The 27,132-nt window shown below is 38.1% G+C and overlaps 1 protein-coding gene across 6 annotated transcripts in view; it reads left to right on the forward strand.

Annotated features, from left to right (window-relative positions):
• PCGF3 (polycomb group ring finger 3) overlaps positions 1-27,132 on the forward strand; it is a 49,738-nt gene that overhangs the window by 2,085 nt on the left and 20,521 nt on the right. For 2 of the 6 annotated variants that reach the window (XM_057426473.1, XM_057426475.1), the window contains exons 2-3: positions 2,702-2,760; positions 3,220-3,275. The gene's annotated coding sequence lies outside the window, so the exon portion shown is untranslated. Of the gene's footprint in view, positions 1-2,701; positions 2,761-3,219; positions 3,276-22,914; positions 22,945-27,132 lie in introns of those variants that run through there. The other 4 variants (XM_057426474.1, XM_057426477.1, XM_057426478.1 and 1 more) reach the window with 3 other exon arrangements.

Raw genomic sequence — 27,132 nt, forward strand, 5'->3', positions numbered from 1 at the left:
TAGATACTTTGCAGTCTCTTTCAGACAGTATGAACCTGTGCAGAACTGAAGTTACTTGGTGAGATCATATACAACGCGTTAGAAAAGGGTCAGACAGTTTTCTGGAGAGATGCACAGGGGTACTGCAACAGGAAATAAAAAAAAGGCATTTCATAAACCACTTTTTGAGGAAAATCTGTTAGATTTTAAGCTTGATCTTAACTCTGCTGTCACCATAGAAAATCAAGACAAAACTTGTAACTGTTGTATTAAAGTTGACTTAGTGTTTGTAACGACGGTAGCCTAATACTAATGCCTAGAATGGCAGAAATTAATTACGATGCTATGAAAGAGACTGTAAAATACAGCTTCTAGTTGCTGCAACTGCCGAACCTCCTCTTAATTCTCCTGATTACTGTCATGATTTAGAGAAGTTGATCTCTAAACTTTATATTTGCCATATAGGTAAGCTTTCTTGTCAAGAAAGTTCTTAACATTTCTAAAGCAAAAGTTACGTATTTACTTTAATAGCTTCAATTTTCCTTTTCCCATATGATTGAGTAATCTAGATGGCCTTTTTAGCTTTTGTCAGGTAGTGATCTTCCAGGACTAAAATAATTCCATCTTGAATTCCTGATCTCTCTAGGAAACTCTGTAAGAAGTAGAAGCAGAATTTCCATTGAAGCTCTAAGCTAGATACCGCCTATGAAATGTGTGAGGACATGGTATTTTGAAACTCTGACAATGTTTCACTTCTCAGCTACTGTCTTAGATAATATATCTCAAAAAAAAGTGTCTTGTATGCTATAAAATAAACATTTCTCCTTTTTTTTTTTTTTTTTTTTTGGAACTGTTGTTCTATTAGTGTACATATGGAAGTAAAGTTACTAAATGGAAGTTTGTATTGATAAAGGTGTTTGAAGGTGCAATGGATTTAAGACTGTTGGCAGTCCTGAGAGATTAGTGGTTTGAAGTCTAATCTTTTTTTTCATTGCTAATAAAGATATTTAATGGTAGTTGAAAGTACTGGTTTGCTATGTTAGGTGTGCTGTCATGTTTAAAGGAAATGTAGAGAACACCTGCTGAGGGCAGTTTGATTAGAGTAAGTTAAAAGCCAGACAGAAGCTGTCCGTATCTTTTTAGCTTATCCAGAGCTCTGGCTTGACGTAAACATAGTTCTGTGTTCCTTGCACCCCCCTTCTTAAAATGCAAGCTTGCCGTATTAGACTATAAGTTTACCTGATATGTGGAAGTCATAGATGCAGTAAAAGGAAGGAAGAAAGAAAGGGGTTAATCTGCATTAAAAGTAATCTTTGCGATTGTGATACGTAACATTTTCATTGCTAGCTGAAGACACACTGTACGTGCTTTGTAATTGCTCTAAAAAGCCAAGATAAAACTTGCTGCTCTTACCTGAATTAGACTTTCTCAGGTGAATTTTATTGAATATGTGCATCTGTATTTAAATCAATAAACTATGAAAATTAAATACTCAGTGTGGTGAGAACTAGGGAGTTTGAAAGCCTTATTTGCTATGGAAAGTTTGACTGGAGTCTGCTACTGCAGAGACCTAGAGTCTTGCAATGGTGTTGCAGAGCCAGCACTGTAGAAAAGAATAAAAGAGCAGTGAGTTGATCAATGATACTGTTTTCCCTTTTTTCTTACTTTTTTTTTTTTTTAATCTTAATCAGAAAAAGTACTTTACACTACAAACTTCATACTATATGTAGAAACTTCAGGGTCTTTTTATTCCTTTGTCAAACACAGCATGTATTATTCAAAAATAGTGAGTACAAATCATTCAGAAGTAGAGAGAATGACATGAAGTATGGTGAGTTCAAGTGGCTGCTCTCAGTTGTGACTGCCCCTTTTTCAAGTCACAGTTATAAGTTGACAGAGTCAGTGGGGGAAATTGTTGAAAAGGTGGTGGGGAGACTGGAAGGTAATCAAGGTGTGTGTGTGTGTGTTGGCATTACTACAATGCTGGTTGAGATTGCAAGAAAGAAATATGCAAGTATGAAGAAAACAAGGCTTTTTTGTAGTTTTGCTGCTAGTGGAAGAACTTTCTTAAACTAGCTCTACCATTTTTTTCCACCTCTGCAAAGTGGCAAGAAGGAGACTTATTATTATCCTTACATACATATATTTAGGTTGATATTAACAGTCCTTGTGACTGACAAAAACTTAGATCTCTGCATTAAAAAGACTCATGTTTTGACTGCAATAAGGATCCCTCTTGGTTGAAATTGAGGCTCTCCTTATTGCGGAAAAATGTGGTATCTTTGCTTTGTGAACAGTACAAACACGTTTTGATTTAGGGAAGGAAACACTCTGTGTGTCTTGTGTGTGGGCAAAAATGTGCTGTGCTGTATTTGCTTAATTAAGATAGGAAAGCTATTTTTTCAGGTTGCCAGAATGAGTATCATGTTATTTGGTGACTTGCAAATGGCCATCCTGTCAAGTTTTTTACTTTTAGTTAAGAACTTGTCGCTCTCTACATAACCAGTCAGTCAGTGTATGATGCTATCTTTAGTCGATTATTATATAATCATTGTGATGTTGCTGGATATAACTGTGTGAATTATATGTGATGTTATGCTGGAACAAGTCATCTCTGCTGTCTTCTCTTGCAGTGTGCATGTGAACATTTTATTAACGTTTGCAACCATAAGCATTGCCATTGCAGTGTTTGCTGATTTGTTTTGTTTTTTTTTTTCCCCAGGTAATGTGATGTGCTGTACAGCTTTTTCTAGTTTGTCATCTGAGAGAACAAGCTGAAAGGTACAGTACAGCTGGCTAACTTATATATTCTTTATTTATGAATAATTGACATTTCTTGTGTCTGAACTATTAGTTTGGGTGCACAGATTGGCATAATGAAGCCATTGGTCAGTTGATTACTTAGTTGAAGGACGTGGCCAAATTTGTTTTAACTTACTAAACAAGATGCTTATTATAACAAAGCTCACTGTACTGAGCAGCAGCAATCAGTAGAATTTACTTGAGGAATAGATTTTTTTTTTTTTTTTTTTTAGCATAGTGGCATGCATCATTCATTCATAGTGAATTTTCAAAAAAATTATTTGCACCAAGAGACATTTGGAATTTAAAGTTTTGTCTTGGGACTAATGTCTGGGATCTTACATTAACTCCTGTGTTTCAGATAATTGTGTTACGTACTGTTTTGTTGTGATAGTAACTGTGGATTTTTTTGTTTTTTTTTTTTCCTAAAATATGAAGTGTGTTCTAGACACAGGGACTTCGATGTTGATTTGAGGATTCAAATTAGGCAAGAGGTAAGGGAATTTTTAATGTGCTTGCTTAAGTACATAATTAAGCTCACTGCTGAAAATGCCCGTTTCTAAAACAAATTATTTCTATTTAAAACTTTAACTTTTGTTAAACTGGTATATGTTAGAGATGCTTTGAATATTATTTCCTCACTTTTAAGGGTGTGCTAACACACTGTAATCAAATCAGTCTGCTTAATGCTTGAAATGCTTTTCTTTCCATCATTGAATTATTCCTTTCTGTCAAGGCGTGGACCCTGAACCAGTGTATAGTGTTTGCCTAGTCAGTTCTGTCTGCACTTATAAAAGCCTCCCAGTTGCACTGCTGCAGTGATTCCCTCAGTCTTTCTTGCTTTAGCATTATACTAATTGGTTGTTTACTGTTTTTCAAGCTTTACTGAATTTTTTTTAGGATCAGTTGCTTGGATTTATTTGTTGAATGAAATAAGTAACTAAACTGCTTTTTCCTGTAGCAGTTTCCTAAGACTGATTGCAAAATTGCCTCGCAGCTTTAATCAATTCAAGCTTTAGGATCACGCGTTTTATACTGGGTTGCCATAAGACTATGATGAATTCACAGGTGTTTAGTTAAAATCCTGGTAAAAGAAAGTTGTTTGATTTATGCTTATACTGCTCTCATGCAAATTGCAAAGAGATGCCTAATTTTTGTATTTTTTTCCCAGGAAAAACCATGTATGCATCTTTCTTCCCAACCCTCTTCTCATAATGTGTTTGGACTTGCTAAATTGTCATTATCTTGCCTTGAATCTGTACTTGTAAACTCTGAAGTGTGTTGCTACAAAGGGTGTCTATTTCTGCAGTGACATATAAAATTTAGTCTGTATGAAAATACTGTGTCAGTAACTTATTTGTCCTTGTTAATAATAACATTATGCTTGGTGACACCAGAGCAAATACTTTATTTGCATACTAATAATCTTGTACTTCTGTTTCTTGACTGGCTAGAATGAGATAGAAATACTTCTCACAAGATTAGGCCATTCTGTAACATTTTCAGAAAAGATATTTATGTTCATAAAATGCTTTATTCTGGACCAGACAAAAAGACTTCTGGGTAGCTAGTGGAGCTAATTTTCTTCAGTTCACCTTCTTGCATGTCAGATTCTTTCAAGATTTGACAGAAGTTACCAGGAGCAGTCTGTGCATATTGATCCATATGGTGTTAAGTGAAAGTTGGCATTTGAAGGTTTAATTTTATTAATATGTAGGTGTAAAAATCTCTGTATTAGTTGCAGTCGTTTTTAATGCAGCTTTCTAGGTATAATCTTAGGTGCTAACACCAGAAATTGTTTATCAAGAATATGTTTGCTGTGCACTGTAATAGTGTCCACTGGGCTTAAACCACGACAAATAATTACTCAGATTATTATCATCTGAGTATGATGTAGCTCATGGGTTGTCTGGTTATGATGTTATGACTAAAAGAGGCTTGAATTTGAATGAAGAGTTAGATGCAGACAGGAGAATGCCTTGGCTTGTTTATTTTTATTTTTTTTTTTTTCCACTAAAGGTATTTTGCCATGTCCTATTTTATTTTTCTATTGAAATTAACAGTGCAATGGGACACAAATAAGTGTAGAACTAACTCTGATATATAAGCCATGCTGCGGTAAGTTATGAAGACAGGCTGAGAAAGTTGGGGCTGTTCAGCCTGGAGAAGAGGATGCATGGAGACCTCATAGCAGTCTTCCAGTATCTGAAGGGGGCCTACAAGGATGATGGAGAGGGACTCTTCATCAGGGAAATGGGTTTAAACTGAATCGGGGGAAATTCAGGTTAGGTAAAAGGAAGAAGCTCTTTACTGTGAGAGTAGTGAGGCACTGGAACAGGTTGCCCAAAGAAGAAGAACACTGCCCATCCCTGGCAGTGTTCAAGGCCAGGCTGGACAGGGCCTTGGGTGATACGGTCTAGTGTGAGGTGTCCCTGCCCATGGCCTGGGGGTTGGAACTAGGTGATCTTAAGGTCCTTTCCGGTCCAAACCATTCTATGATTCTCTAATTTTTGCTATTTGTCTTTGGGAATGGAAAATACATTCTGTCCTCATATTTCAATTTCTCTTCCATTGCTTCACCAAATAGAATCGTAGAATAGTTAGGGTTGGAAAGAACCTTAAGATCATCTAGTTCCAACGCCCCTGCCATGGGCAGGGACACCTCCCATTAAACCATGTCACCCAAGGCTCTTTCCAACCTAGCCTTGAACACTGCCAGGGATGGAGCATTTACAACTTCCCTGGGCAACCCATTCCAGTGCCTCACCACCCTTACAGTAAAGAACTTCTTCCTTATATCCAATCTAAATGGGTCAGATGACTTGGCTAGTGGAACTTTCAGTAGACTTCTAAGGCCACCTCTCTGTCATGTCATTTATTTTCCAGTCACAAACATGAGTTGACATTGTACTGAGTTTCTGGAGGTGATTGGAAGGTTTCATGGAGATTTGTTTTATCTTTAGATATGAAAATACAGAGTATAAGCATAAGTAAAAAGACTCCAGATTTCTCTTCCGTAGCCTTTTAGATCTGATGTGACTGTAAGAGATATTCACTAGAAGAGTGAAGACGAGAAAAATGAGCTGTTTTTTCTTCTCCTTGAGATTCTGTAGCTACTTACTGCTTCCCATGATAAGTATAACCTTTTCTATGAGTTAGTCATACATTTTCACATTCTGCAGACATTGACAATTTTAGCATGCAAATGGGGGTGGGGGGGAGAATTTCAGCTCTCTTCCCAGCTTTAATCCAAAACCAAAGGAATAAACCTTTTCCCCGGGAAAATACATTATAAGCATTTGAAAAAGTATGAAAAGATCTACACGTGGTACATACTGAGACAAAAGGATTTCTTTGTTCTTGTCACACAAACTTCTAATGATGTGTGTTTCTTGTATTTTACTAATTTGTGTTCTAAAGAATGGAGGGAGAGAGTGTCCATGAAGATGTCATCTATTTAAACAACTGGTATATTTTTATTAATGTTTTTAAATTATTTTGATTGTCCCTTATGGGACAGTTCAGTCTCCAAAAGCAATTCTTGGTGAACTGCAAAGAGGAACCAAATTAAAGCCTATATAGATACTTCTTGCAGGCTGCAGTAGTTAACATCTTGCACTGACAGACTGTTTCTTCCCTTTTTACTGTACATGTCACACATCCATCTAGTCTTTGAAATTTGTTATAGGAAGAAATAAGGGTCTATGAAAGTAATTTTGCTTTTAAAAATTCTTGGGAGGAGACTTAAGGTATACCTGGAATACAATTATTATGAGACATAGTAAAGGTAGTGTTTGTTTATTTACTTATTTATTTCTTGCGCAGGCTGTCTGACCCTGTATAGACTGAACCTTTTCAGAGAGTGATTTCTTCCTACAGTTACTGAATGCTTTGAATCAATGTGTAGCTGAAGAGTTCTATTGGTAGCTGCCACCTCTTTGAATGCTGATTATCAATTCTGTGATAATTCTGTAAGTTCAGTGATGTTTTTAATGATGGATACCTTCTCATATAGAAGGAATTAAAGATTGATATGAAAAGCTTTAGCTTGTAGTTGTCTCGCCAAAGCTTTCTTTGTAATTTGCTAATTTCTGATCTGGTGTGGATTAGAAAGGTTCTGCAGTAGATCACAGAATCACTATGTGCATGTGAAATGCTGTTGTGAATGCCAGACTCCTCACAGCATAAAAACCATGAGGTAGTTACTTGTCTGCTTTCATACTAGTTTTCCACAAAGATGTTTCTTAAAAAAACCCAAACATTTTTATTGTCTGTTACTTTGTTTCATCTAGCTATTAGTGCTGTCTTTGTTTACTTGAAGTTGGAAAGAGCTAGCTGTTCAACTACTGGTTTTCTGTGTCAACTTCTCTTTAAAGACAATCTTCCCTTACTTATAAAAGCTGACATCTGTGCCTGGTTTTAAGGGGTTCTGAAGAGTTTTGTGCAAAGATCTAATCATAGAGCGTGTCTTGAGCTCGTTTATGGACTAGAGCTAAACTATCCCAGAGGCTGTAGAGTACCTTTATTGTGACCGAATAAATAGAAGCGACTTTAGCTTCTGTACTGTGCAGAGGTGTGTGTTCTATACTTCTGACTCTAGAGACAGGCTTGTGCATGTGACAAAATGACTATATGCGGGGCTGGAAAGGAAAACCAGCTGGTATATGTGGCTTGTTAGTGCTGTAGCAAGTACTAACTAAGTTGTACGAAGAAAAACTGGCAATCACTTATTTGGAGATTTGGTTAAGATTTTGGTGTTTGGGAATTTAGAAGATATTTTCATGTTTACTCCTTATTAAATTAAAAATCTTCTGAGCAAACGAAGGGAAATATAGACTATCATTTGGGAGGATCTTACTAATATATGCTCTAATAACAGCACTTGAGGGTTATGGCTGACAGGCAAGTTTGTTGACCTAGCTTTCATTCCACCTGCCTTTTTCCTGAAGAGTTTCCTCCTGGTTTTCTACACTGAGACTGTACTGTCATAAAGCTGCGGTCATCAGTGGTTTGTTCAAATATTCGATGCTGTTAAAATAAGCACCTGATATGTAAAGGATATTTTGCTTCAATGTGCCTTCTCCAACGGGGGGGGGTGGGGGGGTGGGGTGGTCAGTTGCAGCCTGTAATTCCTAAACCAGCAGAAATAAGGCTGTCAAAGACCTTACACAAGTGAAACTTGTAAGAAACAAGTGAGATTATTTTGTTGCCTTAATAATAGAGACCTTTCGGCTCCTCCTTACAGCTGAGGAGATTTTCTCCAGTTTAAATAGAATGGCAATAGTCAAGTTAAATGTCACAGCCGTGATTGGGTCACAGTGAAGAATTCAGTTTTATAAGGGCTGAATCCTCTCATGCTATTGGTTTCCAATGGATTTTTCTGTCTGGAGTCCTCCTTGTTCTTTAAACCAGTGTCATGTTGCAGTGTTAGGATTGATGGACAAGATGGTGATACTGTAATGGTATTTTTGGCTAGAGTTTGAAAACTACCTGTTAGTAATGACTTTGATCGGCAGTTTACATTGAATAATATTCCATATGTTAAGTGAGTTTTTCTTGAACTGTGACATATTATTAGATTATGCAGTGAAAAAATGTCTTTAACAGTTACATTTTGGAAATGTTTTCTTGCTGTGACATGGCCAGTGAAACCTCAGAAAATCCCCAAAGAATCTGGACAAAAAAAACCCCAAACCAACAACTAAACAAAGCCAAACAACTAAGCAAAGAAAGGGTTTCATAATTGCAGATGCCTTTTCTGTGAAGTGTCAAGTTTTCATATCGTTAGAATTTAACTTCTTCCCTTCCTTCCTACATGCATGCAGACTACTAGGTCTAATGATGAGGAGGAAATGAAAATAAATGACATGTGAGAGTTTAAAAGGCATAATTCCACAAGTGTAAGCTTTTAGTCACTGTTAACTTTGTTGAGAATGCTGTGAACCTTTTTGCACTGGAAAGTTTGAGCATTTTTTAATTTTTTGCAATGGGGCTGGGTTGGAAACGGACAGTTGTTTCAGTTCTTCAGCACTGTCTTTTCCCCCCCTTTCCCTCCCCTCCAAGATATAAAACTGTTAAAATGACTGGGTTAGACTATCAGTAGCTTTGGGCTGCTCCTTTTCTTTTTTAGTATGGTAAGGTTGGTATGGTCAGCATATCAAAATAAGCCAAGAGCTCAAAAACCTAGACTTACTGAGTTGGAGAAATGTTTTTCAATCTTACTGCATGAATGCAGACTTTCCTCTCTCCCTTCTTCCCCCTCCCCCTGTCTTTATGATCTATTTCATTATAAATAGGAAAGAATTAAAAAAACCTCACACAGTAAATTAGATTACATTTTGGTGTTTGTCTCTTTTCTAGGAGATTAACTTTTTTTTCTTCTTGCTTTGTTCAGACTACTGTTTTTCATTATCTATTACCTGTTGAACATTGCCATTTCTTTCCGAATACTTCTCAGCTATTCATTGTTCTACAAGAGGCATACATGCTTTGGTCACTCTAATGGCAGTCTTCATTGTAAGTGCTGTTTATAATGAAGCCAGTTTCTCAGTCAGTCATTTTGAGTGTGGGGGAAAACAAGAGAAAAGCAGAGTTGTGTGCACTTGTTTGTCCAGGTTGCTGGTTTTCCGGTGTGCCTGTAAAGGATTGACCAGTGCTTATTCATTGCTTGTGATTCTGCAGAGGGAAAAGGTCCTGAGGGTTTTTTTGCACAGTTGTGGAATAGAGAGGGATTCACAGCGTCTTTGCAGTTCAGCTGCTCTGTTAAGGTTGATGGAATGCCTTTTGGGCCTTCAGCATCCTCTCTGGCTGGCTGCTGTCTCTGAAGGGAGGTTTCACGTATAATGGATGATACTTGAATTGAAGACTGAACGTGAGAAATATGTATGCTGCATGAGGCCTGTAGTGCTAACACTAAAGAAGGGTCTGCTAACATAGGAGCTGATGCTGCTTCATGACAACTGTAGCCTCTCTAATAAGTGGTGATTTTCTCCTGGTATGTTAGTGTGGCTGTTACTGGTGGAAGGGGAGGGAGAGAGGAAGACAGCAAACAAATAAGTATGGTTTGGCTTAAAGTTAGGTGACATATAATTTGGGCTAGGAGCTCCATGGTAGGATTTGAAAAGTTCTATGTTACTGTTGTGATCAAAGTAGTTTTTCATAGCATCTTTACTGTGTGAGGCATTAAAACTAAAACCGAGGCACTAAACTTGAAATTGATATGTGAAGTACTGTAGATTTCTCCCTAAAAGATATCTGAAAAGATAGAATTCGGTATTTCAGATACTAGTTTCTACTGTCATAAGCATACTGAACTAAAGATTAATTTTGTTTTAAAAATGCTTAAATTCCTAATATTTATGCTAAAGATTCTACTCGGCAAAGAAATGGAAATGACAATTCATGTCTCACTGAAAAGTTGAAACTTGGTTTTGGTCTGGTCAGCCTAGGACTAACATGTTTTACTGGTTTACTTGACAGAGTCCAAGATACCTTTAATGAACAAAATTACAAGTCCTCATAACAGAAAAGTCAGATGTTACTCTGTTGTCTCCAAATATTAGGATTATTGTGTGCCTGTTATGAAAAATAATCAAGCCTTTTGCACATAAAATGGTGTTGAATTTGTCTAGGTTCTCTTGACTTGTACAGTCAGTTTTATCAGAAAGAAGTAAAAGTATACTGATGTGGTGTTTATCACCTGATGAGGTTTTCTGTACTTTGGAGCTTTTGGGCAGATGTATAGTTGTATCTCAGCTTAGTTTTGGACTGAATTGTCTCTTTGAATGGGTTGAGCGTGTGCTTAGGCTGGTGTGTTTGTTCAAGGAAAGGAGCGGATGTGCATAGCAGAATGAGAATTGCAAATTAGCAATCAGCAGGCCAGAACTAGACTGGCTTAAGCTGTTATCTGAGTCCTTGATTAAAATAGTGGACCTCAAGATGCAGGTATACTAGACTTAGCAACTTGTTTTGGCACCCGCAGCTCCTTCACATTATGCTGAGCAGTGGTGGAAATAAAAAAAAATTAATGGGGACATGTCAAGAAAACTAGCCCTGCTTTGCAGTGCTATTTGGTACTGCTCACCCTTCATCATAAATGGTGCCAGTGCAGGTAATCTGAGGATCTCACTCTCTGTTCTTCTGTTGTAATTGAGGTCTTAAAGCAATGATGAGTTGTTGCAACAGGTGTTTCCCATAAAACTGCCCTGGTTTCAGCTGTAACAGTTATTTTTTTCCTCCTTCCTAGTATCTGGTGCAGTGTTGTGTTTTGGCTTCAGTGTGAAAACAGTGCTGATAACACACTGATGTTTTAATTGTTCAGAAGTAATGCTTCCTCTGATCAAGGACTTTCCAGTCTCTCATGCTCTGGCAGTGAGGAGGGGCGCAAGAAGCCAGGAGGAAGCAGAGACAGAACACCTGACCCAAAGTAGTGAAAAGGGTATTCCATACCATAGCACATCGTGCCCGGTATATAAACTGGGGGTAGTTACCCAGAAGGGACTGTTCGCTGCTAGGGTCTGGCTAGGTCAGTGCATGGTGAGCAGCTGTATTGTACATCAGTTGTGTTTATTGTTTTTTGTTATTTTTTTCTTTTTCTTTCCTCTTTTTAGTTTTTTATTCTCTCCCATTGATATTTTCTTATCATTATTATTATTATCATTTTTAGTAGTAGTTTTGTATTGTACTTTAGTTCTTATCTCAACCTGTGGGATTTATATTTTTTTGATTTTCCTCCCTACACTGCCCAGAGAGGGATGAAAGGGAGAGGCTGGGTGAACGGCTGCATGGTTCTGAGTTACCAGCTGGGTTTAAACCACGACAAAAACTTTGAAAATGGTCACTGTGAAAACAGATTCTATTTCATTGGCAGTAACATCTAGTTAAAAAATGTTGCTTTATGCCTTGCATAGGAAAGACAAAGTTCTCTACTGTTTATGCTCATTGTACTTAGTATCCTCTAAACAAGTACTTGCAGAATACTGTCTCCTATAAAAATAGCAGTCGTGTCTAAAATTGATGCAATGCTTAAAAACCATACAATTTTCATTTTTAAAATCAGTTGGATTTATAATAGTGAAAAAGCTAACTATTTCTCTTAAGTTCACAATGGCTAGCAGTGGAAAGTCCTTTATATTGAACAAAGTGCAACGTTTGTAATGAGAGGAGACTGCTTGGCTACGTGAAAAAATATGCCCCACTAGTGAAATAAAGCAGAAAATTTTGGGGTGATGAATCCAGCCTTTTGCAGGTATATTGACAAAGAATTACAAGCTATTGGAGTAAAGTTCAGAGATTATGAGTATTTTTCCTGCTGGCAGGGATTGACAAGTGCAGCTTTATTCCAACTGTTAATGGGTTGATATATTATTGAAGTGTTTCATACGTCTCCTTTTTAATAAAAAGGAAGCTTTTAATAGCACATTCTACCATGTTATTAACAAGGAGAAATTTTGCAGTCACTGGAAGTTACACATACAAGCCTCTGGCTCTTTGCTGTTTTAATACCTGCAAGTCCCAGCTCAGATGGTCCTGCTTCTTTTATTGCATTCTTGGGTTCCTTCTTCAGTGTTTCACCTTAGCGATCATACTAGTTTTGAGAGAGGGGAAAAAAAGAGGGAAAATATTTTCAAAACTGAAGTATCAAAACCTCAGGATAGGAACTGAGGCAGTCTGATACTGGAAGATACAGAGGAGTGAATAGTTTTTGGTAGATATCACTATCGATTAAAGTCTTACTATATACTTCAATACTAACTAAATAATGCTAACTGTCAGGTTTGTTTTCACATTTGCAGTCAATTGAAAGGCTAGGACTGTGTCTGAAGAAAGCTGTATCAGCAAGAGTTCCAAGGAGACTAAGCAACTGTGTTTTCTCTTGCTTCAATTTATGTCTGAAATAGCTGAATGTTAGAACAATAAAGCGTGAGCAGAGTGCACGTTAAAGCCCTCGTGGGATTTCCAGAACAAAAGAAGAAAGATTTTTCCGTGGCTTATGAATTGTATGGTTAATGGGTAGATAAATTGATCAAAGTTACTATGTGTATACTTGAATCCAGGAAGAGTACAGAGTACCTACTAACCATTTGCAAGGTATGGGGCAATACTGGGAGCATTTGCTCATCTTCTGTCTTAGCAGTAGAGGCACTTATTGGGCAGTTCAGTGAAGTTAAAAGCTTTTATCACTGAGATTTTTTTAACCAAAGACAAGGTAATTTTTCCAGGTAGTTTTAAAGTTTTGTTTGGATTAATTAACCATCAAGTGCTGTTATTTGGGTTTAAACTACATGGGGTTGTTAAAAAGAAGAGTGATTGCTGATAAAATCTTCATTGATCTGAATTGTAGCACCTTCTTAGTTCTTACCTCCTGGTAACTTCTGGCTTCTCAATACAGATTTCTGTTTTGACAGCTGCTGCTTTACTGGGCTGCCAGTGTATCTGGACCAAGAAGTGGAGTGAGGTGACTGAAAATCTGTATTTTTAGAGGCTGTTTACTAAATATCAAAAGGAATTGTCTCTGGTTCCCACACGAGGATTCTTTATCCTCTCTTTTTCAAAAATAGGCAATATTTGCATGAGTATGGGGAAATTCTATATATAGAGACACATAACTGCTTCAGATAAAAGATATAAATGGATGAAAGATATAAAAATCCTAGTACTCAGGTTATCATACAGTTACTTACTAGGGAAACTCCTTTTCACTGTCTTTTTGTAAGTGGTTGGTTTCCGGGGTTGTGTAATCGCATGGAGCATTTTATGTAACCAGATATTTTCATTGTAAGATTAGGGTTATTCAACAATGGAAGTTTTTTAGGAGTTAATGGGATGGGTCCATAAGGCTTCTTATTTCTCCATGTTAAACATTTAAAGCCTTTGTTATCTTGGTTGGAATCAGAGCAGTCGGTGCAGATGTACACCATCAGTTCAAATGACAACTGGAAGTCACTTGGTATTTTGAGTTGCTCATCTGTTCTGCAGAGGGCGTAGTAATGAGATTACAATCTGTTTCAGCTGTGTTTAGGTTCTAAATCACTTTTTCTGAAGTGTATGGATATTAAACATTCAAAAAAATGATGCTCTGCAGAGGGCGTAGTTATGAGGATTACAATCTCTTCCAGCTGTGTTTAAGTCCTAAATCACTTTTTCTGAAGTGTATCATAGTAAACATTAAAAGACTGATGTGGGTGCAGATAGCAGAATCTCACTAAAGTTTTGTTTTTAAAGGACACTGTTCTTCATGGGATTCAAGGCTGATTTGGACTGTCTTTTAATTACACGAAGTCAAGGATCTCTTAATTTCTGTTTTATCTCTGTGTACTGAATTGGAACAAAGTGCCTTTTTAATAGCTTGTAGTTTTGTCCCTAAGTTCTTAACATAAGGATGTTGGAACATGTTTTTCCAGTGTATGAGAAATGTGTCTATAACATTTTATAAAGTCTTAATCTGGGATAGTACTCAGGTTAAGAATAGCCTTGTTTTCAAAAGCCTTCTGCTGCTGGCAGTGATTTTGATTTCTGATAATGAGCCAGATTTTATTTAGAGAAGGTTGTATTTGGTTAGAGAAGGTTGGTATTTGTTAATGAAATGAAGGTTACTCTTGAGATAATGCTATGTTTTCATAGTCTTTTTAAAGACTTTCAGAAGGCTGACACTTTAATACCTCTTCCCAGTTTTATGCACATTTTATATGTGTTGATCAGAAATTATCTTGCACGCTCAGCACTGAAAACAGGAAATAGGATGTAAAGAGAAATTTGAATGTAGTTAAATTAGTGATTCTTTATCAGAAAGAAGACAGAAAATGGAAGATTAATATTGTGGTTTTTATACTTTTTGCTAATTACATGAATGCATGATTTTTTTAATTAATGTTTCTTTGTGTAGGCTGATGGCTTTAGCCAATGGTCAACTCCTTAGCTCTTTTTATATTTTACATTCCCCCACTCTTTTGTAACATAGTAGCAGTCTTTTGGATTAGTTCAGATGACTTCTGAGTATTGATTTTAAGGTAACACATCATAATACAATGAAATTTGTATTGAAATCTATAAGCTTAAGTAGATCACTATAACCACATTTAGGGTAGCTTAAGTTAACACATTAATTGAAAGAAAACAAAGTCTCTATTAAAAAATTCTCATATCATGTATTCTTTTATGTTCCTGATCATGTTTTATTTCTTATAAGAGATGCCTGCCATCTGTTGCCACTTGAAAAGCTTCCTTTGCTGAATTATGAGAATGTGATCTCTTCCATAATTACACTTGCTAGTGTGTCTTGGGTGGATGTAATACATATTTATTCCTTGACTGACTCTACAAGAAGAGTTGAGGCAGTGCAAAAAGTGGAGGAGGAAAGATATGGGGAATAACACACTGGGGCTGACAGTTAGGATGGTAGGTGGAAAGCAATGAAGTAAAGTAGGCCAGGTTGCATTTAGTGTGTCTATACATTTTCCTTACTTTAAAGATCTGCCATTCTCTTTTTACTCTTATTCATCCTTTTCCATAACAGATCCTTCTGAAATGTCAGCTCTGATTCAGTATTGATGCTTTAGGCATGTTCATATAGGCAATTTTCAATGATCATTGCTTGAAGTCTGGAGAATCTTGGTCTTGCATTTCTTTGTGCTGTGTTTGCTTTCACCTTCAGAGCTGAAGGCAGCTAGTGCCAAAGTCTGTCTTCAGTTTGATAAAAAGCAAGGAGCTTAATTTCTGTGCTCCTTTGAATTCCCAGTTGTGCATTTTAAATGTCCTTTCATTTTCATTCCTTATATATATTCCTGCAACAGAGCTCCATAATGGGCTTCTACAAGAAAGATTTGAATAGGTTAAAGGTAGTCTTTGCAAGAGGGGATTAATAACGGATACACTGCAAATTATAGAGTTGAAGGTATGACATGGTATGTGTTTATTGATCTGCAGTTGACATACTAAGAAGGAAAACCATGTATTTATTCTCCTCTACCTGAGTTTGCTGTGACCTAATGCAGTGGATGGGAACCCAGCTGAGGCTTGATTCTCTCTCATGACTGAGAGACATAACAAAGTATGTTTTTTGTCAGAGTGATTCAGTAGAGTATATATGTTTATGTTCATCATTACTCTTTATCAGAAAGAGGCAGGAAAACATAGGTATGCAGCTGTTCTGTGACCTTCATACTTGCCCGCACAAGGGCACCTGGCCAACGCTCTCCACATGAAGAACAGAGAGATCATGAGAAACTGCATGGCCCTATGAGTAAACAATTAAAGATCTGGCATAAAGCTGATTGGTTTTTTGTTTGTTTGTTTGTTTTTTGTTGTTTTTAAAGGGCATGAAAGCAGGACCCTCTTGTGGTTGAATCTGAAGCCTCACCTCTGGGTGGACACACAGCACAGGGGCTCTCCCAGTTGCCTGAGACTCTGGGCATTGGCTGCAGCGGGGCTTCCCAGCTTGAAGTGCGGGCCTGGATAATGATCCACTGGTGACTGGTGATGTATTTCTTCTTAATCTCAGTTCTCTCTATGCAGTAATGATTTGATGCATTTCTAGTTTTCCTCCATATTTTACATGCATATATATATATATATATATATATATGATTTGCTTTATTGTACTTATTTACTATAGAGATATATATTCCTTATTCATGTTAGTGTGCATGTTTGCTTTAGTGTGCTTCTTCACTTTAGTGTCCTTGTTTAATAAACTGTGCATATTATACAGCTAGCATGTGGTCATTTTGTGGCGTAGCCTGCCTGTTAGCAGAACACCTTGCTGTATCAGGGTCTCCATCTTGGAGAAGCAGTAAAAGCCTGAAAAGTAGTTTGGATCATTTAGTTTGCTTATATCTCCACTATATCCTGCCATTTCTAGGTAAGTAAACAAGGTTCCTGATTACCTATGTTAACTGAAGTGTAAGGCTATTGCAGATATTTGGGAACGTTTTTCTGAAGTCTCCCTAAACTTAACTCTTAGATGGTTTAAGCATATGTTTTCTTTCCATTGTACATTTTTAACTTCCAGCTTTCTCCTTGTTTTACAAGTAGCACTCATGCTGCCTTCTTGGACCAGTATGTGATAGGTGAATATAGGAAACTCAGAAGGTTTTTTTATTCATGCTTCATGTTCTCGTAATTGTGATAACCTTTCCTGGTACTTGGTCCAGTTTCATGCCTTAGTGAATACATTTTTCCTTAATGTATTCAACTAGAATTGGACATTATTTCAGAAGGTGTTTCACCAGCAGCTTACAAAATTGTACTGACAGCAGACTGTGGCTATTGAAATTGACCCATGACAGATTTTGGGTTAATATATATCTGCTTATGGCTGCAGTAAATGCTGCTAATGTTCGAAACTTGTGCTTTCACATGTTTGGATGGAAGGCACTGCAAATGGGGGATTTTATATTACTAAGTCATGGTGACTCTGAATTCAGTTTTATTATCAGTCTAATAAAACTCAACATTTACTGAAAATGAAACAGATTCAATGCAGGGATAATGTCCACCTCCTTTGCAGTGTTCCGTTATGCTAAGGGGTAGACAAAGATGTAGGTGAGTTTTTAAACCAAAGTAAAATACTGGATATTACAACTCTTTAATCTTTCTCTTTTTTTTTTTTTTTTTTTTTTAGTGACAAGCTGGTATTTATTGTATTTAGTTGATTTTATTGCAGGAATAACAATTAATTATTTACTAGATTTCCAAAGTGTCATCAGCACCTGTTTCAGGTGAAAAGAACTACCATAATTTGGGTGTTTGTATACCTCTTTGGCTGCAGACACTTTGGGAGATGAGTTGTGTGACCATTTTTAGCTAAAATTTAGCAAGTAGGTAATAGATGTTTGACTGTTCAGGAGTCTAATAGAATTGACTTTAATACAGACTCCAAATCTAAGCAATATATAAGAGAAAAAAATTAAATAAAACCTTACATTAAAATGTCTTAATATCCAGGCCTGGCACCTGGTATTAAACATGTGTCTAGTAACTGAGCTATTTAAGATTAGATGCCAAAGTGAGATTCAGTGCCTCTGGTTTGTTTGTTTTTTAAATATATTTAATGTTTTGACAGTACTTACATTTTGTGACATTTCTAAGAAAGTTAATTCCTGTAAAAGCTGGGAAGAGGTGGTGTTTGATGTTCCTCATTCTTCTTTTCACAGTGAAATGGTGAAAAATGATACCCAAATCTGTGTAAAGGGGCATAGGTCCCAGTTTTGAGTCACTCAGTTGTCTTCAACTGCATTGCTATTTCTCCTTCCTCATATGTCTTACATTAATAATATGCAGGTAAAATTTTGAACTGTCATCTTTGCTGTTTTGACAGCCTACAGCAGGGTGATTTTGTATAGACATAAACAGGTGTTTATGTAAAACTATGATACTGATCAGTCTGTCATTGTGCCATAAAAGGTAAGTATGTGGGGGTGAATAAGGAGCAGATGGGTAGATTTAATACTGCTGTGTCCTGATTATTACTTCTACTTTACCTCAAACGTTTGTGTCATTTTTACTTGTAATTTATTAACAATGGTGTCTTTTAGTTTTCATTGAAATGAATTAGACCCATGTAAAAGTGAGTATGTTTTGCTTTGGGGTGGACATTTCTTAAGCCACGCTAGTGCAACTGTTAGTAATGGTGTGACTACACCCAAAGTAGTTTCTATTTAACCTGTTGGTCAAGTCTCCTCAAAAAAGACCAAAGTACTCCTGAGCATGACAGATAAAAGAAGTGGGTAGTACATGGCCATTTTTAGACGATGTTTTCGTGGAAGTTATGTGATACTAGAATTTCTTCTTGGTTTTTATTACCTGATGGCTGATGTTACCATTAATCATGATCTGCATTCTCTAAAATAACATGACAGACTTTTATTTCAAGTAAGTTTGCTAAATATCACATTATTCACATGTTGTTTGACTTGTCTAGTCAGGTATTACTTTTTGACTTTTGAACATGAATAATAAAAACTTGAGTAATGTGTACTGACTAGTGAATAGTAGGAATTGATGACTTGAAAATCTGACTAGTGTAAAACCCATCCCTGGAGCAGTCACCTGGGGAGTAATGAAGATAGAATTTTACTTACTATGTACAGGCATTTTCTCTACAGAAGTATTCAAGAAGTGCTTGTTTTAGTTGCCAGGTGGTTGCAGGGAGAGAGAGGGGAAAGATACCTCACTCATTTGTCTAGTTAGGGAACCCCGATGAGAGATTTAAAACCAAAGAAAAACCTCCACAAAAAAACCCTCAAACAACCCTTCTACCTTCTAGTTACCATCACATAGTTTAAAACTGGGATCAATGGTTTTGTTTGGGTTTTTATTATTATTATTATGTTCTCTAATATTTTTGTAGGGATAGCAATACTCTTGTATTAATTAAAAAATTTTAGATGCCTTTCTTGAAGGGGTTTTATTTGCTGTCCATGAAATAAGGTGGTTTTTTTTTTTTTGTTGTTCTTTTTTGCTAGTTCTTCAAAACCATGCTTAAAACAAATAGACTAAGACTTGGGGAATATTTCAGAGAGAAAAATGTGATGGCAGCTAATCATTACTACACAAGTTTAACTACAGTGATTAAGAAAGATGCATCACCAATTGCCCTTATACTTAACTGTCATCCTGATCAGCAGTTCCTGGGGAGCCCTGGTTGCTGCAAGGATTTGGAGAACATGTCCCAACAACTGGGAGGTCCTATGCAGTGCGTCCACCAGTAGGTGAGACCTCCAAAGTCACTGCAAGAGGGTCCAGATTTTATATAGTTAAATAAACATTGGCAAAACTTCAGGTGTGGAAACATCTGGTGTCACTCTCCCTGGCCAGGGTTTAAGGAGGAGCCCAAGGGAGTATCTCCATCTATTTTAGCTTTGATCACATATTTCTCATCAAGGGAGTATCTCTTATTTTAGATTTGATCATGTATTTCCCAACAAGGGAGCATCTATTTTCTGAACAAGACCAGATGCCTGATTTCTTGGCCTTGCAATGTGTCTCTAAATAAAGAAGGATCATTCTGCTGGTTACTATTACACAGTGAGCATTACAGCACAGCGTTCATAAATTGGCAAATTTGTACTGAAATAGGTAATACATTGCATATGGGATTAATGCTATGCCTATTAGATATATACCTTGTTGGGTTGTGGGGTTCATCTAGAGGTCAGTTTAGTTCAGGGCCTATTTTTCAGGTCTCAGTACTTCAACCCCTCATCCTAAAACTGCCAAAGCATGAGAACATATAAAAACAAACTAGTTGTTGATGCTTACTTGCTCTAGGAGGGCCTTCTAATATCCTAGTTTTTATCTTGATTGACTGCCTTGATGTCAATCCTATGACAAGATGACCCACTTAGTGGATGAGGGACCTGGACTTTAATAAAGCTTTTGATGCCTGTTGCCACAGCATTCTTTGTGGAGAAACTGGCTGCTCATGGCTTGGCCAGGTGGACTCTGCACTGGGTAAAAAAAAGAGGCTGGATGGCTGAGCCCTGAGAGTGGTGATGAATGGAGTTAAATCCAGCTGGTGGCACCAGTCATACGTGGTGTTCCCCAGGGCTCAGTACTGGGTCCAGTTCTACTTAGTATCTTTATCAGTGATCTGGATGAGGGGATCGAATGCACCCTCAGTCAGCTTGCAGATGACACCAAGTTGGGCAGGAATGTTGATCTGCTTGAGAGTGAAAAGATTCTACAGAGGGATCTGGACAGCCTGGATCAGTAGGCTGAGACCAATTGGATGAGTTTAAACAAGGCTCAGCTCTGGGTCCTGCAGTTTGGTCACAGCCACCCCATGCAGCGCTACAGGCTTGGGGAAGCTGCTGAAAAGCTGCTCTGGTAAATAGAACCTGAGGGTGCTGATTGATGGCTGCTGAAGATGAGCCAGCTTGCGCCTGCAGCCAAGAAGGCCAACAGCAACCTGGCCTGTATCAGCAATAGTGTGACCGGCGGGACCAAGGTATTGATAATATCTCTGTACTCTGCACTGGTGAGGCTGCACCTCAAATCCTGTGTTCAGTTCTGGGCCCCTCACTACAACAAAGACATTGAGCTGCTGGAGTAATTCCAGAGAAGAGCAATAAAGCTAATGAAGGGTCTGAAGATTAAGCCTTATGAGTAATGGCTACAGGAATGCCTTTGGGGTTTAGTTTGGAGAACAGAAGGCTGAGGAAGACCTTATCACGCTCTACAACTACTTGAAAGGAGTTGTAGAGAGGTGAGTCTTGGTCCCTCCTCATGTCAAGCAATAAGACAAGAGGAAATGGCCTCAAGATATGCCAGGGGAGGTTTAAACTGGCTATTAGAAAAACAGTTCTTGACCAGAAGGGTCGTCGTCAAACACTGGGACAGGCTGGTTGAGTCATCATCCATGGAGGTGCTGTGACATTGTTTAGTGCTGGACTTGGCAGTTAGGTTTGCAGTTGGACTCCGTGATCTGGTATGTCCTGTCCAACCTAAATGATTCTGTGATTCTATGATCTTAAGTGAAATTAACTTATATTTTGAAATAGTGATCATGAAGGACCTTAGGTTGGGTTGTAGTTAGCTAGAAAATAAAATAGTGGAGAATGTTGATTATATGAATTGTGCTGTTAACCCACACTTAGTTGTGAAAGGCAAGCATTTCCCTAAAAGAAACACCGGTAGTGGTAGCCAATCTGAACAGTTATGTGCACTCTGTGCTTTGTAATTGGAATGGTTAGGGGGCTAAACTAATCTTTCTAGCAGTAAAGGCAGCTATTATTTTAGATTTGATTGTAAATTAAGGCTCTTTAGGTACAATTTTTAAGATAACACAGACTTTGAGAGGCTGTATTCTTTCTACATGTTTTCAGCTTCCAATACCCAGAGTAAAAGATACCATGGCTGAGCTAAAGTCCTTGGATACTCACTATGCTCAGGTAAATTTGGTAGACTATTCTGGATTTGGATGATGAAGGAAATAGTCTTTGGTCTAGCTTCAACTGGATTAAAAAAAAAACCAAAACATAGATGATATATAGGCCTGATAACTATCATGTTTTGTGGGTTTTGTTTGTTTGTTTGTTTGTTTTTGTATTGTTTTTTTTGGTGTTAATTCTTTTTTTTTTTTCCCCAGTTGGGATAAACTGTAAATATTAAGGGATTTTCACAAGAACGTTCATTTAGCAAATTTTCTGGTGGATTTCCTGAAGGGATTATCTGCACTATCTTAGACCTGAGCTCATGAAAGTGAAGTTGCACTACTTTGTCATGCATAGGTGTTTCTGTTATTTTCTGAACTGCAACTGAAGTATGTATCTGTAAGCAGTTTACTCTGGTTTGGCATTAATATGCCATGCAGTCATTGCTGTGAGAAACTGAAGAGAGAGGACTATTTCTGAGCATGCAGTGGAATGCCCTACTTTTGATAGGACTGGTACAGAGAAAATAATGCTTGCTTGTTGGCCAGCTGAGGAATACCTTCTTGGAAGAATTGTTCTTGGTGTGGATCCATCCTGTGTTCTGTGCCCTCTGTTTAAGTATTTCCCTTTTGTAGGGCAGAGAGGGGGAGCAGGGTGAGGCTGTTGGTGCTGTTTGTATTCATAAGTGTACTGTGTCTCTGTCTTGGTTGATCTGTTGTCACTAGCTGTGGTGTGTATGCATGTTGTCTTCACCTGCTGGGCATATGTGCTCAGCCTCACTTCTAGTTGTATCTGTGGGCTTGGAGCTGCTGCAGCATTGCTTCTTCTCAGCTGCCATGTGCAGCCTGATTTTTCCTTCAGTGCTCTGCCATTTGCTACAGTTTTCACTGGTGGAGAGATTAATCATCACTGCTGAAACTTTGCAGAGGAAAAGAAAAAGTACCACAAGTAGGCTGGAAGACAAATGGCTTTGCCTGCAAGTGTACTGTAATAGAATACGGCTCTCAATTCTGTAAGTAATACTAAATGATATAAAATCTGTCTTTGGGATCAGTTGCATATCAATTTAGTCTTTTAGCCATGTAACAGTGAGGCAAATTCCCAGGAAAATTAGTATTGCAGGTCACCTCTATTTTTCCTGAGATGATAAAAAAATAATTCCTTAATTTCAACTGGAACTGGAGAAACCTGACCTGTCAGTTACTTCGTGTGTGATGTGATCTCTGCAGATTGCTGAGTGCACCAATGAAATGGGCAGAGAACTGAAATGCAGTATTCTAGTCCATAGAAGGTAAACTTAAAATAACAAACCCTGCTGAATAAATGTAGCAGGAAACATGCTGGTATCTCTTCTGAGGGTAGTGCTGGTTTCATAGTAGTGTCAAAATCAGTGTATACTGATTCAAATTAACTTTATGTTTGTACTCAGTAGATCTTTGCTTTATAAAAATGGAGACAACAAATATGTAAAGGTTGTTTTTAATTTCTTTTTCTGTTTGGGGGTGTGTCCTTTTTATTAACTGTTTTATTGAAGTTGGGGCACTGGTGCCATCTGGTGGTATTAATACACTTCCAGAAATTGGTAAACATAGGGGGACTTGAGTTCGTTGAAATGTAAGAAGTTGCTGGTATGATATTAGAGTACACAGATATATTTGCTGCCTTAACATACCATTATGTAGTTGAAGCAGGTCATATAAGGCTGTACATCGGCTATTAATCATAACTTTGCTTGCTACAGTAAATTTAAATCTTCAACTGTATTTCTGCTCACTAAAGAGATTTGTTTCTTGTAGTTTCTTTAATTAAATAGTGCTTTGCAAACACAACACAAAGAGTTTTGTTGAAGTTTATATTTTAATATTACTAGAAGTTAATATTTTAAAACTCAATTCGGAAGAAAAGTTTTCTTCTGTTACTGCATTTTTCTAAACGCAGTACAACCTTCTCACTTCTAGTATGCTCAAAGTTACTGTTCTCCTTTTTTAAGTGACTCCTATATTAAGTTTGAAAGTAAAAATTCACAGTATAAACCTGACAGCTATTGAAATAAACAACTTTAATGCCTGAAGCTAAAGCAACCAAATAGCCTTGTCTTTATGCTTACATCTCTTAAAAAGGTGTCCTGCATCTTAAGTTGTTTACCTGAGGTAATATCCTCATCATTCTGTAGACTACTGTATAGGCTGTATTTCATAGAATCATAGAATAGTTAGGGTTGGAGAGGACCTTAAGATCATCTAGTTGCAACCCCCCTGCCATGGGCAGGGACACGTCACACTAAACCATGACACCCAAGGCTCTGTCCAACCTGGCCTTGAACACTGCCAGCAATGAAGCATTCACAACTTCCCTGGGCAACCCATTCCAGTGCCTCATCACCCTTACAGTAAAGAGCTTCTCCCTTATATCCAATATAAACTTCCCCTGTTTAAGTTTTAACCCATTACCCCTTCTCTATCACTACAGTCCCTAGTGAAGAGTGCCTCTCCAGCATCCTTGTAGGCCCCCTTCAGATACTGGAAGGCTGCTATGAGGTCTCCATGCAGCCTTCTCTTCTCCAGGCTGAACAGCCCCAACTTTCTCAGCCTGTCTTCATACGGGAAGTTTGCCTTGTTAGCAATGAAAGTAGGACTATGACTAGTTCTCCAGTTCTTTTGAAACAAATTCCTGACTTGTAAATATCTTGCCCTGTGATGGAAAGATTTGAGAAGTGCAAGGTACTTTATATAAAGCTGGTGAGGGTTTTCAAGTTGTTTCATTTATTCATAATTCTTTTGATCTGTTGCAGTCAATGTGACATTATTCTAATAAGTTACTGCTAAATAAATTTCCTTATGGAATAGAGGTCTGTCTCTTCAGCCATTAACAACTTATATCACTCTATTGCGCTTTATTACAATAACAGGCTATTTTTATGTTTTAATCCAGCGAGTTGAAAAGGCAGACATTCCAGCCTGGTTGTTCTGTGATTACATTCTGTGCCTGTATTCCTCTATAATCTCCATGCAATATTGCCTTCAGTTGCATTGTGCTGAAAGCCTGAATTAGACTTTCCTTTTAACCAGGCACTGGCTTTCTAGTTGTGTAGTTATATTCACAATGTCAGGAGCCTTTTTTGGATCCTATCTTGATGGAATGAGGTGTTTGCAGGCCTGTTCAGATACTGTAGATTGTGGAATTAGATGGAACATCTCCCTTATGAGGAGAGGCTGAGGGAGCTGGGTTTCTTTAGCTTGGAGGAGACTGAGGGGTGACCTCATCGGTGTTTACAAATATGTAAAGGGTGAGTGTCAGGATGATGGAGCTAGGTTTTTTTCAGTGATGTCCAGTGATAGGACAAGGGGCAATGGGTGTAAACTGGAGCATAGGAGGTTCCATGTGAACATCAGGAAAAATTTCTTTACTGTGAGAGTGACAGATCACTGGAACAGGTTGCCCGGGGGGGTTGTGGAGTTTCCTACACTGGAGATATTCAAGGCCCGCCTGGACAAGTTCCTGTGTGATGTACTCTAGGTTACCCTGCTCTTGCAGGGAGGTTGGACTAGATGATCTTTTGAGGTCCCTTCCAACCCTTGGGATTCTGTGATTCTGTGAAACAGCTGTTAAAATTGAAAATACTTCACAATATTTAAGAATTTAAGGTTAATATTTAAATTAATATTTAAATAGTTAATTTATCGATGGTTATTGGATATCTCTGAGTATAATTAAACTGACTGCCATAGCAAGGGCTCTTTTTTCCTACAGTTTAATTCAGCTCTGTAGACCTGTTGGCATGTCTACTGGATTTTATCTACTTGCAGCTACTAACAAAAGTGTGTAGGGCTTGTGCCTGCCATCATAAGCATCAGATTTGAAAATTTTGCTTCCTACACTAAGTATTGGGTCTGAGCCAAGTTCCATTGTTGTAGTGTTTTGTTCTTACAGCTGTGACTTTCACTTTAATGACACAAGTCTTTGCAAAGTGAGCTATAAGTGCTGTTTCTATTACTGTTGTAATTCAGCTTTCAATGCTGTATGACCTTTGTACCTTTCAGTAATTATTCAGCAAGATTACTAGCATTGGCCAAATAGAGCTTTTTTCTTCACGCACTCTCCAGTGTGAGCACCATATATTTGCTCTTTAATGAAGTTGCATGCTGAAGGCATTTCTGATTTCAGCACTGCTGCACTTGTCCACTCCAGTTTTATCAAAGTTCATTAATATGGCAGTCAAAAGGAAGTTGGGTTTAGATCCACAAATCCTGACTGTGCTGTGAGATGCCCAGTGCAGTGATGGGCATATAGCTCCTCTAGAAGTGATAATACACAGTTTATATAGCAATTAACATAATGCAAATTAATTTATTGGTTATTCTCACCCCAAATCCAGTCACCTTAGAATTACACACTGGACTTCATTCTTCTGCATTGCTCACCACCTGTACTCAGGTCATTAAGCAAAACTAACCCCAGTTGGGTTTTCCTTGCCTGAGACAGGAATAACCCAAACTTTTCTTCCTAGGATATATTTTTATGTATTCTATGGGACCTTTAACCCCTTCCACAGTATGTAATAGTTCTGATTGGGCCGGCCAGCCCTGTTGGCATATCCTCAGGTGTTGGATGTTTTTAGAGCCTTTTACTAAATGTGTATCTGAATGTTTGAAAGTCGCACCACCCATTGCTTTAAGTGTAGTTTTTAACAGCCCATTCGATTTTCACAGAGGCAGGTGAATGATAGGGTATGTGATATACCCGCTCAATGCCATGCTCTTTAGCCCAAGTGTCTGTAAGGTTCTGGAAATGAGTCCCATTGGCTGATTTAGTTCTTTCTGGCGTGCCGTATCGCCACAAGACTTGTTTCTCAAGGCCCAGGATAGTGTTTGGCCAGTGGCATGTGGCACAGCGTATGTTTCCAGACATCTGGTGGTTGCTTCCACCATGGTAAGCACATGGCACTTGCCTTGGCGGGTTGGTGGCAGTGTGATATAGTCAATCTGCCAGGCCTCCCCATATTTGTACTTCAGCCATCATCCTCCATACCAGAGAGGCTTTAACAGCTTGGCTTGCTTAAGTGCAGCGCATGTTTCACATTCATGAATAACCTGGGCAATAATGTCCATGGTCAGGTCCACCCCTTGACAACAAGCCCGTATGTTGCATTTCTGCCTTTATGGCCTGAAGTGCCATGGGCCCACCAGGCTAAAAATAATTCACCTTTATGTTGAGTTTGCCAGTCACAATGGGGTCCTTTTGCCACTGCTTCCCAGTCAGGCTGATTTCAGCCTCTAGTACAGTCAGCTGTTGGGATCCCCCTGTCACTCCAGAAATACAAATGGGTTCTGCCCATTGATGGCTTGATGGCACGTTATGGTTTAACCCTAGCTGGCAACTAGGAGATTCTCACGCACTTTCCCCTCCCTCTTTCTAGTTCAGCTGTATTGCCCATGACCAGGGTCAGAGTAGCTGCAGTGCCTGTTGCTTGGGGAGTAGC

The sequence above is a fragment of the Pezoporus wallicus genome, unplaced genomic scaffold, assembly GCF_028554395.1.
Source record: "Pezoporus wallicus isolate ANWC-B61680 ecotype Strahan unplaced genomic scaffold, APGP_CSIRO_Pwel_v1 contig_5116, whole genome shotgun sequence".
Lineage (NCBI taxonomy): Eukaryota > Metazoa > Chordata > Aves > Psittaciformes > Psittacidae > Pezoporus > Pezoporus wallicus.